The sequence below is a fragment of the Schistocerca americana genome, chromosome 3 (genome assembly GCF_021461395.2).
Source record: "Schistocerca americana isolate TAMUIC-IGC-003095 chromosome 3, iqSchAmer2.1, whole genome shotgun sequence".
In the NCBI taxonomy this organism is placed as follows: domain Eukaryota; kingdom Metazoa; phylum Arthropoda; class Insecta; order Orthoptera; family Acrididae; genus Schistocerca; species Schistocerca americana.
The window spans coordinates 44,434,981-44,449,857 of NC_060121.1; positions in this window are offsets into that span (position 1 = coordinate 44,434,981).

A 14,877-nucleotide genomic window follows, 5' to 3' on the forward strand; every position below is an offset into this window, starting at 1 on the left:
TTTTCCTGAAAAACAGCTTAGATTTAAGACTTTTTTCTGATGACGCACAATGTTCGTATTTTGATTTTAGACCTGATACGGTTCTTACAATTAATTCTGATTCAAGATAAGTGAACCTGCGCACTACATCAAAATTCTGTTAACCGGTTTCTCTTAATGCATATTCATTACGATAGTCCTTATTAGTGACCGGCATGTACATAGTTTTCCTTCGTTTATCTGTAGGTTCATCCCCCTGGCAGCTCTTACAATGCTGGTAAAGGCTTTTTTCACTGCTCTTGGATTTCTCGCAATTGGATCTCTATCATATGCATACGCCACAACCTGAACTGGTTTGTAAAGGACATTTCGCATGATCATCTCTGATAATCTTCTCCGAAGCTATGTTAAACACCAATCTTCCTACCATAATACATATTTAGGGTTCCATACCTGAGTTGCTGAAAACGGAACGTTCATAGGATCACTTTGTTGTCCGTCTGTCTGTCCGACTATTAAGAACCCTTATTATCACATAAAATCATTTTTTTTTGTATTTGTTACCCGTATGTCTGATGTCTATTTGTTAAAACCCTTTTCTATCAGCAACAGGTGTAGTCATCAAGTTGAAATTGATGGCAAGTGCTAAGGTCTACTTGCCCTTGGTGGTGTGAAAGATTTAGGGTTTTTAGTCAATGCAATCAAGCGAACTGCTTTTTATTTTGCACATTTTGCTACTCGCAGACTTACTCATCCATGTCTATACGGTACTTTCACTTGACTTACAATCATAACATTTGTTAAGCAGAAGTAAAAATCCGAAAATTGTTAACTAGTAGTGACTTCACATGTTGTTGTTGCTGTTACGGTCTTCAGTCCAGGGACTGGTTTGATGCAGCTCTCCATGCTACTCTATCCTGTGCAAGCTTCTTCATCTCCATGTAACGACTGCAACCTACATCCATCTGAATCTGCTTGGTGTATGCATTTCTTGGTCTCCCTCTACGATTTTTACCCTCCACGCTGCTCTGCAGAACTAAATTGTTGATCCCTTGATGCCTCAGAACACGTCCGACCAACCGATCCCTTCTTCTGCACAAGTAGTGCCACAAATTCCTCAATTCTATTCAGTACCTCTTCATCAGGTACGTGATCTACCCGTCTAATCTTCAACATTCTTCTGTAGCACCACATTTCGAAAGCTTCTATTCTCTTATTGAATAAACTATTTATCGTCCATGTTTCACTTCCATACATGGATACACTCCATACAAATACTTCAGGACACCTAAATCTATTCCTGATGTTAACAAATTTCTCTTCTTCAGAAACACTTTGCTTGCCATTGCCAGTCTACGTTTCATTTCCTCTCTACTTCGACCATCATCAGTTATTTTGCTTCTCAAAAAGTAAAACTCATCTATTACTTTAAGAGTCTCATTTCCTCATCTAATTCCCTCAGCATCACCTGATTCAATTTGACTACATTCCATCACCCGAGATTTCCTTTCGTTGATGTTCATCTTGTATCCTCCTTTCAATAACAGGTTATTCCGTTCAGCTGCTCTTGCAGGTCCTTTGCCATCTGCGAGAGAATTACAATGCCATCGGCAAACCTCAGAGTTTTTAGTTTTTCTCCATGGCTTTTAATTCCTACTCCCAATTTTTCTTTTGTTACCTTTACTTCTCCATCTCCAAGTAACTACTGCAACCTACATCCTTCTGAATGTGCTTAATGTATTCATCTCCTGTTTACTTCACATAAAAATATTCTTTTTTTTTCATTAGTGGCCCATCCGTCTGTCTGTCCATCTATTAAAGGCCCTTTTTCCCAGGAGTGGGTTGAGGTTTCAAATTGAAATTAATGTCAAACACTAAGATCTACGATCCTTTGGCCACGTAAAGATTTTAAGTCGTTGCTATGAAAAGATACGGTCGCTTATGTCACGTATTTTAATACTCGAAAATTCACCACCAAAACCTAGACATGAACTAAAAAACCGCGCGTGTTGAAAAGCAAGAGTGATTTGGATCTAATATCGTTCTAAACATCGGTTTATTAGTCCCCGTTTCAATCTAGTCTTCACTTCTCAAAAGACAACATGTGGTTCGGATTGCACGTTAAACTGTAGGTCTTGTTTTCCGGCTAGACCCAATCCTCCGAAGTGGCGAAGACTTACACCAGCCCAGAGACCCGCACGAGGTGTGTTGTCATGCGTGCTCTGAAACACTCAAACCTAAGCTGTCAAACGTCTGTTACGTCCGTCTGAAACTACCTCTTTAACAATTTTTTTTCTAAACACTGACCCACACAATTATCTCTGACAAATACAACTCAAACTTAACCTATTCTTTTATTACCCACAATATTCAAGCCCAACGCAATCTGACTGCTAAACATTGACAACATGACTTCCAATAATTAACACAAAAGAGTGGCTCTGAATTGCAAGAAATTCTAATAATAATTCCAATCCAAAAAATAAGAAAATATAGAAATATGAAACTACCGCCAATTCTGTTAATTGCCTTAACTCGTTTCAATCACGAATCCCGATAGTGAAAACCCCATTCTTTTTCATAAGTCACTTACCCCACAGAAAATCTTCATAACACAAACTACAGCACTTACAGCAAGTAGTAACAGCCAGCTAAATAAAAAGATTTTAACAACTATAGACTCTAACTACTAGGAGACATATGGGTAGCAAAAGATAGATTTTGTTGAACAGCAAACAATGTACTTAGAAAATTTTACCTTATTCAGTGACATTCAGTTCCAAAAATTATACGGTTGTCAACAGTTCCACTACCCAAACATTATCAGCAACATTCATCATCATACATTTCCTTGCATATTTTCTTATAAACACATCATTTCATCTCACTTTACATTGAATGTCCTACCAACACAGAGTCTCCCCTAAGAATATCATGACTATATAACTTCCTATCCACTCGCTAACTGTCAGTCCGTCCAACCACAGAATCTCTTGCTGAGGGCGCAGAGTGCTGTTAGCGATATTATCACCGTCCTATAGACATAAAACAGGTTACTTACACGTCTTTAAGTGGGTGCTTCTGCCTTGGAACGCATTTCCCGCCATATGTCCGTACGATATTTTTTGCTCATTATCCTCTGAGTGATCGTTGGTCGCAGCTTGTGACCATTTTTCAGGTTCACCCTGTATATAGAGGTTACTGCGATGAACTCCCCATGAGCTTCCACCCATAAGGAATGAGACTCAAAACGCTAATCACTTAAGGATAGGAACTCGTCAGTGATTTTTTCTTTTATTCCTTCTCAGAATTACAGGCTTAACTTCGCTTTTCGAAGAGGTTTGTGGTCCTATAATAACTATAAATTCCAACGCAAATTTCTTTCGCTAGGTGGGCATAGGGAAATGAATAATACTACAGAACCACACTTTGTATCTGGTGTTCAGGGCGGCGGCCAGTCAATGAACATTTAAGGCCCCAGTTAAATCTTTCAAAATTTTCTCCCAGAGTAACTCTGGCCGTATCCACGTCTGCCTTTCAGAACCGAGGCAGTTCTGTCCAGTTGAAGCTGCTGACTAGAGACGCCTTCAGCCCTCCGCTGAAGTTTACTGGCAAATTCACGCTATCGGCTTAGCCAGTAGCGCCCGTGGGATGCGAACCATGCGTGTGGACGCTGGAGCGTTCTTGAGGACTCAGTCACTTCTCTGTCTTTTGATCCACACCTCGAGTGGAGCGGACGTCTTTCTTGAGAGGCAGGAGCTCTGCGCTCCTAGACCGGCCACCAACAGAGTTTAGCGTGAACCGCCTCCCCTCCCTTTGCCCATTTTCCTCAGTTTGTTCAGTCTTATAGAGCGGTCTACACCTCGTATCTTCTTAACGTATGTGTGGCCCGTGTATTCTCTATACTGCAATATGTGCTCTGTACTTGCCCAAATTTCATATTCTCATTTAACATTAGCACTGGACGGCCGCTTTCCAGTCCTGACCACTCGACTGCACGTACCCTGGACGAACAAGTCGCAGCCAAGGAGAAATACCGTCACACGTCGCATGCGGTTCATCTGGTTCCATGGGAATTCCGAGCGATCAACGATCGATCGCTGCGATCTGCGAACTGCCCCCACAAGTGTGGTCTGTGAACAGATTACACGACGTGGCTGATTTCTTACGTAATGTTCTACCGATGTTACTACAAGACGTTTCACTGCATGACAGAATGGCGATGTACTTCCAACATGATTGATGTCCGGCGCATAGCTAGCGTGCGGTTGAAGCGGTATTGAATAGCATATTTCATGACAAGTGTATTGGTCGTCGAAGCACCATACCATGGCCAGCACGTTCACCGGATCTGACGTCCCCGGATTTCTTTCTGTGGGGAAAGTTGAAGGATATTTGCTATCGTGATCCACCGACAACGTCTGACAACATGCTTCAGCGCATTGTCAATACATGTGCGTACATTACGGAAGGCGAACTACTCGCTGTTGAGAGGAATGTCGTTACACGTATTGCCAAATGCATTAAGGTTGACGGACATCATCTTGAGCATTTATTGCATTAATGTGGTATTTACAGGTAATCACGCTGTAACAGCATGCGTTCTCAGAAATGATAAGTTCACAAAGGTACATGTATCACATTGGAACAACAGAAATAAAATGTTCAAACGTACCTACGTTCTGTATTTTAATTTAAAAAACCTACATGTTACCAACTGTTCGTCTAAAATTGTGAGCCGTATTTTTGTGACTGTTACAGCGCCATATACCAGAAAGCCAAAAAGGTGCTCGAACTAAAACATTCATATTTCTTTACGTACTACACGAATATGTAATAAAAATGGAGTTTCTATTTTTTAAAAACGCAGTTGATATCCTTTTGACCTATGGCAGCGCCATCTAGCGGACCAACCATACCGCCATCTGGTTTCCCCCTTCAAGCTAGACGAGTTTCGTTCTTTGTAGTTTTTTCGTTTGATGCTTATTTCGTGAGATATTTAGCCCGGTCACTATGAAAAGAAAATGTTCAAATATGTGTGAAATCTTATGGAACTTAACTGCTAAGGTCATGAGTCCCTAAGCTTACACTCTACTTAACCTAAATTACCCATGCCCTAGGAAGGACTGAACCTCCACCGGGACCATCTGCCGATCACTATCAATGGACATAGAATTCACGCATGGACCGTGAAGGAAAGGTAACAGGAATTGGTCTACATACGGACGCTTAGAAGCAGATTTTTTCCCTCTCTCTCTTTGTGATTGGAATAGGCGGGTAGAAGTGAGGGCGAGAGTACTACGGATATGATTTGGGAGCTGGAGCGGTAATTAGGCATTTTTTTGGTGGGACAATAACTTTTAACGAAATTTCAGTCTCCCATATATACAGGAAGAGTGACCACCATAATAAAGTCAGTTATGTTATCGAATTTACTAAGTGAGACACACATTACAAACCTGATATTTACAACTTCTCCGTGCTCTTATCTTGAGAGACTTCGTATGGGAGGAGCCATTTATTCACTTTAAGAGAGTTCGAAAGTGAGGGGGCGTCCTCTGACAGAGGAAGGGCATGCTATTAGCACTCCATCATGAGCGAAAAATGACTTTAATATTCTAGTCCTGTGACGCAGGGTGTGGCAGATTTTAGGCTCGAAAAACAGATTTTTCTACCTGATGAGAGAGTACTTATAGGAATTACAATGTGAGATTAAAACTGAAGAAACTGCAAAAAGGTGGGAATTTAAGGAGATGGGACCTGGACAAACTGAAAGAACCAGAGGTCGTACAGAGTTTCAGGGAGAGCCTAAGGGAACAATTGACAGGACTGGGGGAAAGAAATACAGTAGAAGAAGAATGGGTAGCTTTGAGGGATGAAATAGTGAAGGCAGCAGAAGATCAAATAGGTAAAAAGATGAAGGCTAGTAGAAACCCTTGGGTAACAGAGAAAATATTGAATTTAATTGACGAAAGGAGAAAATATAAAAATGCAGTAAATGAGGCAGGCAAAAAGGAATACAAACGTCTCAAAAATGTGATCGACAGGAAGTGCAAAATGGCTAAGCAGGGATGGCTAGAGGACAAATGTAAGGATGTAGAGGGTTATCTCACTAGGGGTAAGATAGATACTGCTTACAGGAAAATTAAAGAGACCTTTGCAGAAAGGAGAACCACTTGCATGAATATCAAGAGCTTTGATGGAAACCCAGTTCTAAGCAAAGAAGGGAAAGCAGAAAGGTGGAAGGAGCATATAGAGGGTCTATACAAGAATGACGTACTTAAGGACAATATTATGGAAATGGAAGAGGAGGCAGATGAAGATGAAATGGGAGATACGATACTGCGTAAAGAGTTTGACAGAGCACTGAAAGACCTGAGTCGAAACAAGGCCCTCGGAGTAGACAACATTCCATTAGAACTACTGACAGCCTTGGGAGACCCAGCCCTGACAAAACTATACCATCTGGTGAGCAAGATGTATGAGGCAGGCGAAATACCCTCAGACTTCAAGAACAATATAATAATTCCAATCCCAAAAAAGCAGGTGTTGACAGTTGTGAAAATTACCGAACTATCAGTTTAATAAGTCACAGCTGCAAGATACTAATGCAAATTCTTTACAGACGAATGGAAAAACTGATAGAAGCCAACCTCGGGGAAGATCAGTTTGGATTCCGTAGAAATGTTGGAACACGTGAGGCAATACTCACCCTACGACTTATCTTAGAAGAAAGATTAAGGAAAGTCAAACCTACGTTTCTAGCATTTGTAGACTTGGAGGAAGCTTTTGACAATGTTGAATGGAATACTCTCTTTCAAATTCTGAGGGTGGCAGGGGTAAAATACAGGGAGCGAAAGGCTATTTACAATTTGTACCGAAAGCAGATGGCAGTTATAAGAGTCGAGCGGTATGAAAGGGAAGCAGTGGTTGGGAAGGGAAGGAGACTGGGTTGTAGCCTCTCCCCGAAGTTATTCAATCTGTATGTTGAGAAAGCAATAAAGGGAACAAAAGAAAAGTTCGGAGTAGGTATTAAAATCCATGGAGAAGAAATAAAAACTTTGAGGTTCGCCGATGACAGTGTAATTCTGTCAGAGACAGCAAAGGACTTGGAAGAGCAGTTGAACGGAATGGACAGTGTCTTGAAAGGAGGACATAAAATGAACATCAACAAAAGCAAAACGAGGATAATGGAATGTAGTCGAATTAAGTCGGGTGATGTTGAGGGTATTAGATTAGGAAATGAGACACTTGAAGTAGTAAAGGAGTTTTGCTACTTGGGGAGCAAAATAACCGATGATGCTCGAAGTAGAGAGGAAATAAAATGTAGATTGGCAATGGCAGGGAAAGCGTTTCGGAAGATGAAACATTTGTTAACATCGAGTATAGACTGAAGTGTCAGGAAGTCGTTTCTGACAGTATTTGTATGGAGCGTAGCCATGTATGGAAGTGACACGTGGACAATAAATAGTTTAGACAAGAAGAGAATAGAAGCTTTCGAAATGTGGTGCTACAGAAGAATGCTGAAGATTAGATGGGTAGATCACATAACTTATGAGGAGGTATTGAATAGAATTGGGGAGAAGAGGAGCTTATGGCACAACTTGACTAGAAGAAGGGATCGGTTGGTAGGACATGTTCTGAAACATCGAGGGATCACCAATTTAGTATTGGAGGGCAGCGTGGAGGGTAAAAGTCGTAGGGGGAGACCAAGGGATGAATACACTAAGCAGATTCAGAAGGATGTAGGTTGCAGTAGGTACTGGGGATGAAGAAGCTTGCACAGGATAGAGTAGCATGGAGAGCTGCATCAAACCAGTCTCAGGGCTGAAGACCACAACAACAACAATGCGAGAAATTCGAGGTGTACTGACTTAACAACAGCTCCATTTCGGATTCTTTAAAATGAAGAGCCCATATCAGGGATGGAAGTGCTGTACACTCCCAATTCGCACTACTTTGTGCCACAGCTAGCAGAAGATGTGGTTATAAGGGTCTTGGCCTCCGGTGACTGGCTGGTTCAAAGAATCCTCTGACCTATCAATTCTTGGCCTTTGCAGCGGGGGCTAGCAAAGTGACCAGTATGTTGGGTAAGTGGTTACAGAAGTGGAGATATGTGTTTTTTGTGAAGATTCAATACGACGGGTTTGCCACAGAAGAATTCTTCCACCCATGCAAATTGATCGGTTGACTGCTTGTTAATAGTGATCATCCGAGAAGAGTTCATTACTGGAAAACGCCTAGGCAGTCTGTAACCGCATTTACTCGGTGATACTCTCTGTGACATTTGATCATTCTGTACGGCAGGACGTGAATACAATGATATCGTGCTTAATTAGCGATGCAGTCAACGTGCGCAGCACAGCTGTTTCTCCGCACTGCGGTATGGTGGATAGCAGACGGCATGCTAATTGTGATCACGGGTGAGTGTGATCAGTGAGAATTTATTCGTCAGACCTGTTTAGAAACATAGTGGTTGAGGAGCTGGCTTGTTTTGTCAAGCATCTAATGGTTCAAATGTCTGTGAGCACTATGGGACTTAACATCTGAGGTCACCAGTCCCCTAGAACTTAGAACTACTTAAACCTACCTAACGTAAGGACATCACACACATCCATGCCCGAGGCAGGATTCGAACCTGCGACCGTAGCGGTCGCGTGTCTTACATCAGGGGATACAAGACCTCAGATGTATTTAGCACTACGATCTATTTCTGTCAGAAAATTAATTACTTGATTTCCATTAAGTTTACGTGTGATACTAAATCATTGAAAATATGTTTTACTACAAAGAGTGATATCGTAAGGTGGTGGTGAGTGTTTTAAGCGATCTATTTGACACTTGTAATTTGTTAAACAATTAATTTGGTAAGGTAGTGCAAATGGACTATTTCCCTCTCTTTGGTATCGAAATTGCTTCGGCTCTTGCTTTGTCCTGAGCATTAGTCAATAGGAAGACAGTATTCTGAGGAGAGATCAAAACCTCCTCCTGCATATTTGGTGACGTTAGTTCACACACGCAAACAGGAGTAACCACTTGAGGGAGACAGAAACAGGAAGCAAGTCTGGAATTTCCCGGTCAACAGGATACCACCACTTGATGCTTTATTTGAGGCTGTAAGATCAAACGAGGCCAACATTCAATTTGTGGTCGGTGTTACTTAGTACCGTGATCTGTAATCAGAAATTAGGCGGTTTTTGACCTCTGTGTCTGCGTCCAAAGGACAGACACACAGACGGGAGACATCAAACGGCGGCTACTATACGCACTTCGTTCTATTCCTCGGTGTTTATAGTTATTATATCATGGGAAGCGGGGTTTAGGGAATGCAGACTTGAGCTCTGCCCAAGTAGACAGCCCTGTCTCCTGCAAACTGATTAAACAAAGAATGTCCATGAATATGTTATCACGTTGATTTGATTTTCCTGTCGTGAGATCTTTCATCTCTAGCACAGCTTGAGTCTTTTTCCTGCTAACTCTTTACGGTAGTCGTGGGGGGAAGCATGGTCGGATGGGGAGGAGGGACGACGTCTGCTGGTAGCACTATCCACTAGTTCAGTCGATCCCTGCAAGATGTATGCACATCCTCAAAATGAGCATGCATACGAAAATCTTCCAGCAAGGCAATTCCTCTAATCTGCGCAGTTTTACTGTGTAATTAAGGCATTTAGTCCTGTGTGTGAGCTTTTATCGCCAAATAAAGAGAGCCAACAGCTGAAAATTAAATTTTACAAATAAACAGTACATCCTCTGTCATGTAATTGATATTGTCTTTCATTTCATATCATGAGATACGTCCTCTGCGCAGATTGAGTGCCTTTCCCACCAGTTCTCAAAAATGGTTCAAATGGCTCTGAGCACTATGCGACTTAACTTCTGAGGTCAGCAGTCGCCGAGAGAACTAATTAAACCTAACTAACCTATGGACATAACACACATCCATGCCCGAGGCAGGATTCGAGCCTGCGACCGTAGCCGTCGCTCGGTTCCAGACAGTAGCGCCTAGAACCGCACGGCCACTCCGGCTGGCCACCAGTTCTCTGATGGGGGATGGAAGAGGGAGTTGGGGTGGGAGGAGAGCGCTGGGGGATTTCCCGAGGGGGTGGGTGTAATTAATTGATAAACTTCATTATTTAGTCGATAAATGTGATATCGAAAATGTGCTTGTATCGCCAAGGATATTTCCCAGAGCGGTGGGGGAGGTGAGGAGAAGTGGAAGTGTTGGGGAGGAGGAGCTCCTCAGAAGGGCAGATTATCCCCGTGGGGTCACAAATCAACCCCGAGATGGTCATAAACCACTTAGCAGGACAATATGTTAAGGGGATGGGCAGGGGTCATAAAAGAATCAAGTTTACCTCTGAATGTTTGCAACCCACAATAACAAAATGGTCCAGAACGTAAATAAACATACCATTCCTGTGTTCAGTGCATGATTTATTCCTGCTGAGGCACAGCTCCCGAAGGAGCAAAATACTCAAGAAAACTTCTCTCCTACAGTATTACCTGATCTATCGACAGGTGCAGTTTCTGCCACATCTTCGAATCTGGCAACATAAAGAGTGTCCTCAAAGACGTATCCATCTCTTACTCGAACAGAATTATACAAAATGCAGAACATTTTGACAGTAGATACAGCTATATCAAGACTGACATTCCGCTTGTTACTTAACATTCCGAAAGTCCATTCAATAAACCTCCAGACTCAGACAAGTCGATAATGGCAAACCTTCTTTTTGTGAGTTTCGTTATTTCGCGGTTATGGCTTCAACACATATTGTGTTAATGCGAAGCCTTCCTCTGCGACAAGAACATATGTCACTATGGAGTCGTGTGTACGTGGTAGTGGTTGTGGTGGCTTTGGTGGACTAGCGCTAATGTACCTTGCATTTTCCCCAAAACACGCTGTTTTTTAAATATATATGAAGCACAATTCTTTCAATATCCTCCGACATCAGTTAACATGAAACAGTAGTTAAGAGTCATAGATGGCCATGAGACCAATGGAGAATCCATTCTTGTAGTTGAAGAAGAGAGACCCACTTTTCATAGGTTTTGCCAGATGGATATGTTTTCCAACAAGGGCTACGACACAATGAGGAAAATTGGCGACATTTAGGAAACCAGTTCTAATTTCGTTCCATTTGTCTGTTGAAGGCTCTGGCATGCGTTTTCCTCTCAACATATGTAAATAGTGGCACACACGTACCTCATAATGTGTCCAATTGTTGATGCACCTATTAAATAAGAGTAATACAGAACCGTAGATATGGTTTCGCTTCCAAGACACCGCCAAAGAGTAACGCGTATATGTGATACTTCACAGAGGGAAGATGTTAATTCGTCTAAGCTGACATAAAACCTTAGATGTAAACCTCAAAATAACAGATACTTGTATCCTCAGTAATAAAATGCTTATTGGTTTTTTTTACTTGTTATTTCAGTTGACAAGGTCTAGACGAGATGGAAAACTGCAGGGGATGCCTATTTTAAAACCCATAGTAAAACAAGAGCTGGTCGTGCAAGATGCAGATTACGACAACGATGCACTCTGAGAAAACAGTCGACACGAAACCTGTGAAGAATAAATCGATGACGTCCGACCGAATGTAATCCCTTTCAAGAGAAAGAGGCCTATCAAGAACACAACCTTTGAAGATAATATGCCCACATTATTATCAGGTAGTAAGGAAAGGGAGGAAGACGACGACCGAGAATTCTTTGCGTCGCTGTTGCCCTATTTGATTAGTTCAAATGTGGATCAGAAGCTATTATTTCGTAGTCAGTACTTCAACTGCCTATGTTGTTTAAGCAGAGTAATCAGGCTAACTTAAACATACACCCCCCAGCTCCATCCAGCTCTTTCTACTATTGACCGACCCCTTTCCCCCGCGCTCCACCCTCAGTATACCAACGGCATGCTAAACAGCTTGTGCCGCGTCACAAGGATCTATCCGTGAAGACGCAGGTTGCGTCTCCCCATCCCCCTCAGCCAAAGCGATGTCGATATCATTTTGGGAGACGTTATTATAATCATACGAGTTCTATTGTAATTAAGTACAGGTATAAAACTGTATACTACCAAATGTAAAACACAGTTGTAGTAAGGTTTTGAATAATTAAAGACATTATTGAAATTAATCGCCTGCCGTACACTTATTCACATTCTTACCTTCAGGTTCCTGATATTCTTTCTGGCGCAGCAGTGTTAATCTGTGCTGTATTCTACCGACAAGCTCGTCAAGGTAACGAACAGAAGTACGAAAATCTGTATAAAATTTATGCTTGTTGTTGCGCAAATTGGAATGCAGTGTGACGAACGCTCCTTTCGCACATCTTTTTTCCACGATAAGATGAAACCAAAACCTTCTCTTCTCTTTTTGTATACCAGGTAGGCTAAAATAATTGCACCGAGCTCTATACACGCGATGAAACAGACCGATGTGTAGAGCACAGCGTACAGAACACAGTGCACAGAAGCTCGTTCTCGACTGTACAGAACCGAGCGCATCCGACCGTCTCCGTAAACCACCGACGTTGGTCCGCAGCCAACCGGGCGCGCAACGTGGAAGGCGTATCATCCGCAACAGGCCTTAGAGTTGAGTGCAGCAAGCAGGTCCTTCCCATGACCAGTACTGTCAGTCACCATCCAAAAGATTGTACTGTCCGCTATAATAAAGTAAACGCAACCAACGTCTTTCAGGATCGTTGAAACATCTCCTTGGAAAAATTTATGAATTACTGTGCTAATAAACCTCTTACGTTATTTGATTTTCGAGCAGCTGAGCAGAACTGAACATACTCAGACATTTCTCTGTTTACTTATTCTGATCAACACTAAACTGACACACAGTATTTTTAGCGCAACTCAATCTGCCTTTCAATAATCCCCACAAAAGAATGGCCCTGACTTACAATAACCTATACCTTTCATCAATCACTTTCCTCACAAAAATCTTCGTTACTGGAACTACTGCAATACAGCGAGCGCCAATACTGCCAGCTAAATAAAGGATTCTAACTACTGAAGGCACTAACTACTGATAGGCATAGTTAGCAAATGAAAGATTTTGATAGAGAATAGACAATGTATTTACCTTCAGTTCATGATATACAGTATTACAAATTGCAAATTTACTCAACCCAATGGACACACGTCCAGATCGTCCGCACTCAAAACTCTGCCGTCTCTCTCCCCACATCCACCACTGCTGGCGGCTCACCACCACTGCACAACGCTACGCGCTGTTCTCATCCAACTGCCCAACACTACAATAGCGAATTTTCCAACAATGCCAACCAACCACAGTCCGCACACAGTACAGTCAGTGATTTTCATATAGAGCGAGCGCTACGTGGTGTTACCAACATAAAAAACTAAACAGCCTTGTTACATCGTGAAGGTGTTAAACAATGGTTCAAATGGCTCTGAGCACTATGGGGCTTAACTTCTGAGGTCATCAGTCCCCTAGAACTTAGAACTACTTAAACCTAACTAAACTAAGGACATCACACACATCCATGCCCGAGGCAGGATTCGAACCTGCGACCGTAGCGGTCGGGCGGTTCCAGACTGTAGCGCCTATAACCGTCGTGAAGGGGGCTGTACCAATTATATTACGCTGATAGCACTGTGATGTCAACATCTGACGGGTTTAGTGTTTGTTAGAATGTTTCGCAAATAGGGTGATAAAGGCAGTAGTAACTAGTTCAGTTTTCTCTTTTTAGGAAAGGCCAATAATATTTTAATTGAAAGAACTCTGTTGTATAAGAAGACAGCGAGTGTATGTAGGGAAGGAAAAGGTAAGAAGAATAATAGCTCCCAGTGTAAGACATTATTTTGATATTTATGTCAAAATAGGTTTGAAATTTGTTCACCAGAACAAATAAAGTAAAAAGTATTTTTATATATTTTGCTTCATTCATAAAGCGCATTTGGAACCCATAGTATTTGTGTTACTGAGTGAGACATGAAAGTGAATTTATAGTTCCGCATCCTGACCACAGAAGGGCCAATAGGGCCCTATCGACCGCCATGTCATCCTTTCCCAGAGACGCGTGCGGTCAGCACACCGCACTCCGGTCGTTGTCGGGTTTCTTGACCTTGGAGCCACTGCTTCTCCTTCAGTTGGCCTCATGAGGCCGGGGGCGCCCGAAGCCAGTCCTTCCACCAGGGAAAGATCCCTGTCAGTACTGGGAATCGAACTCGCGGCTCCTGCAGGGCAGTCAGCTGCGCTCATCGCGCAGCTACGGAGACGAACAATGGGCAAATGCATTGGATAAATTAACAGGACCAATAGGAAAAACGAGAGGAATAATTTAATTATGATTATACGGCAAACGTAATTATGCAGTCAGATAAACGTTGAAAATAATTAATGAAAATGATTTCTTTTTGTAAGAAAAAGTGATTGCGTATAAATTACTAAATAAAATTATCGAGCTGAACTCTGATACAGAGAGAAAGTTAGCTGAATAAATTAACATCGCTGATTTCTCTCTAGTTAATTAATTTGAAAATTCTGAATAAGAGACGCTTTTAGATGCAGAGTACACAATTGGGTGAAGTAAAGCATTTTGATTTTTCATAGTTTTAATAAAATTCACGAAAGATATTAGTGCGACAATGCTGTAACTTCAGATCAGTAAAAACGTAGCACTGTGCTGTGCTTCAGTTTGTTAGTTGTCGAGTAGGATTCATACGTTTCTTTCATTTTGCTGACAACAATTCAGATGACCCCCAATATAGTTCTTCCAGTATCAACAGTGATACTTTCTTTCAATCGAGCTCAGATTAATGGATTTCTGTGAGAATGGCTGATTTTTTCTGTAAGACAAGTAAAGCAGAGGAAATAGTAGTTCCAAAAATATTATAGACTCTATCACCTCCAATATATTCTG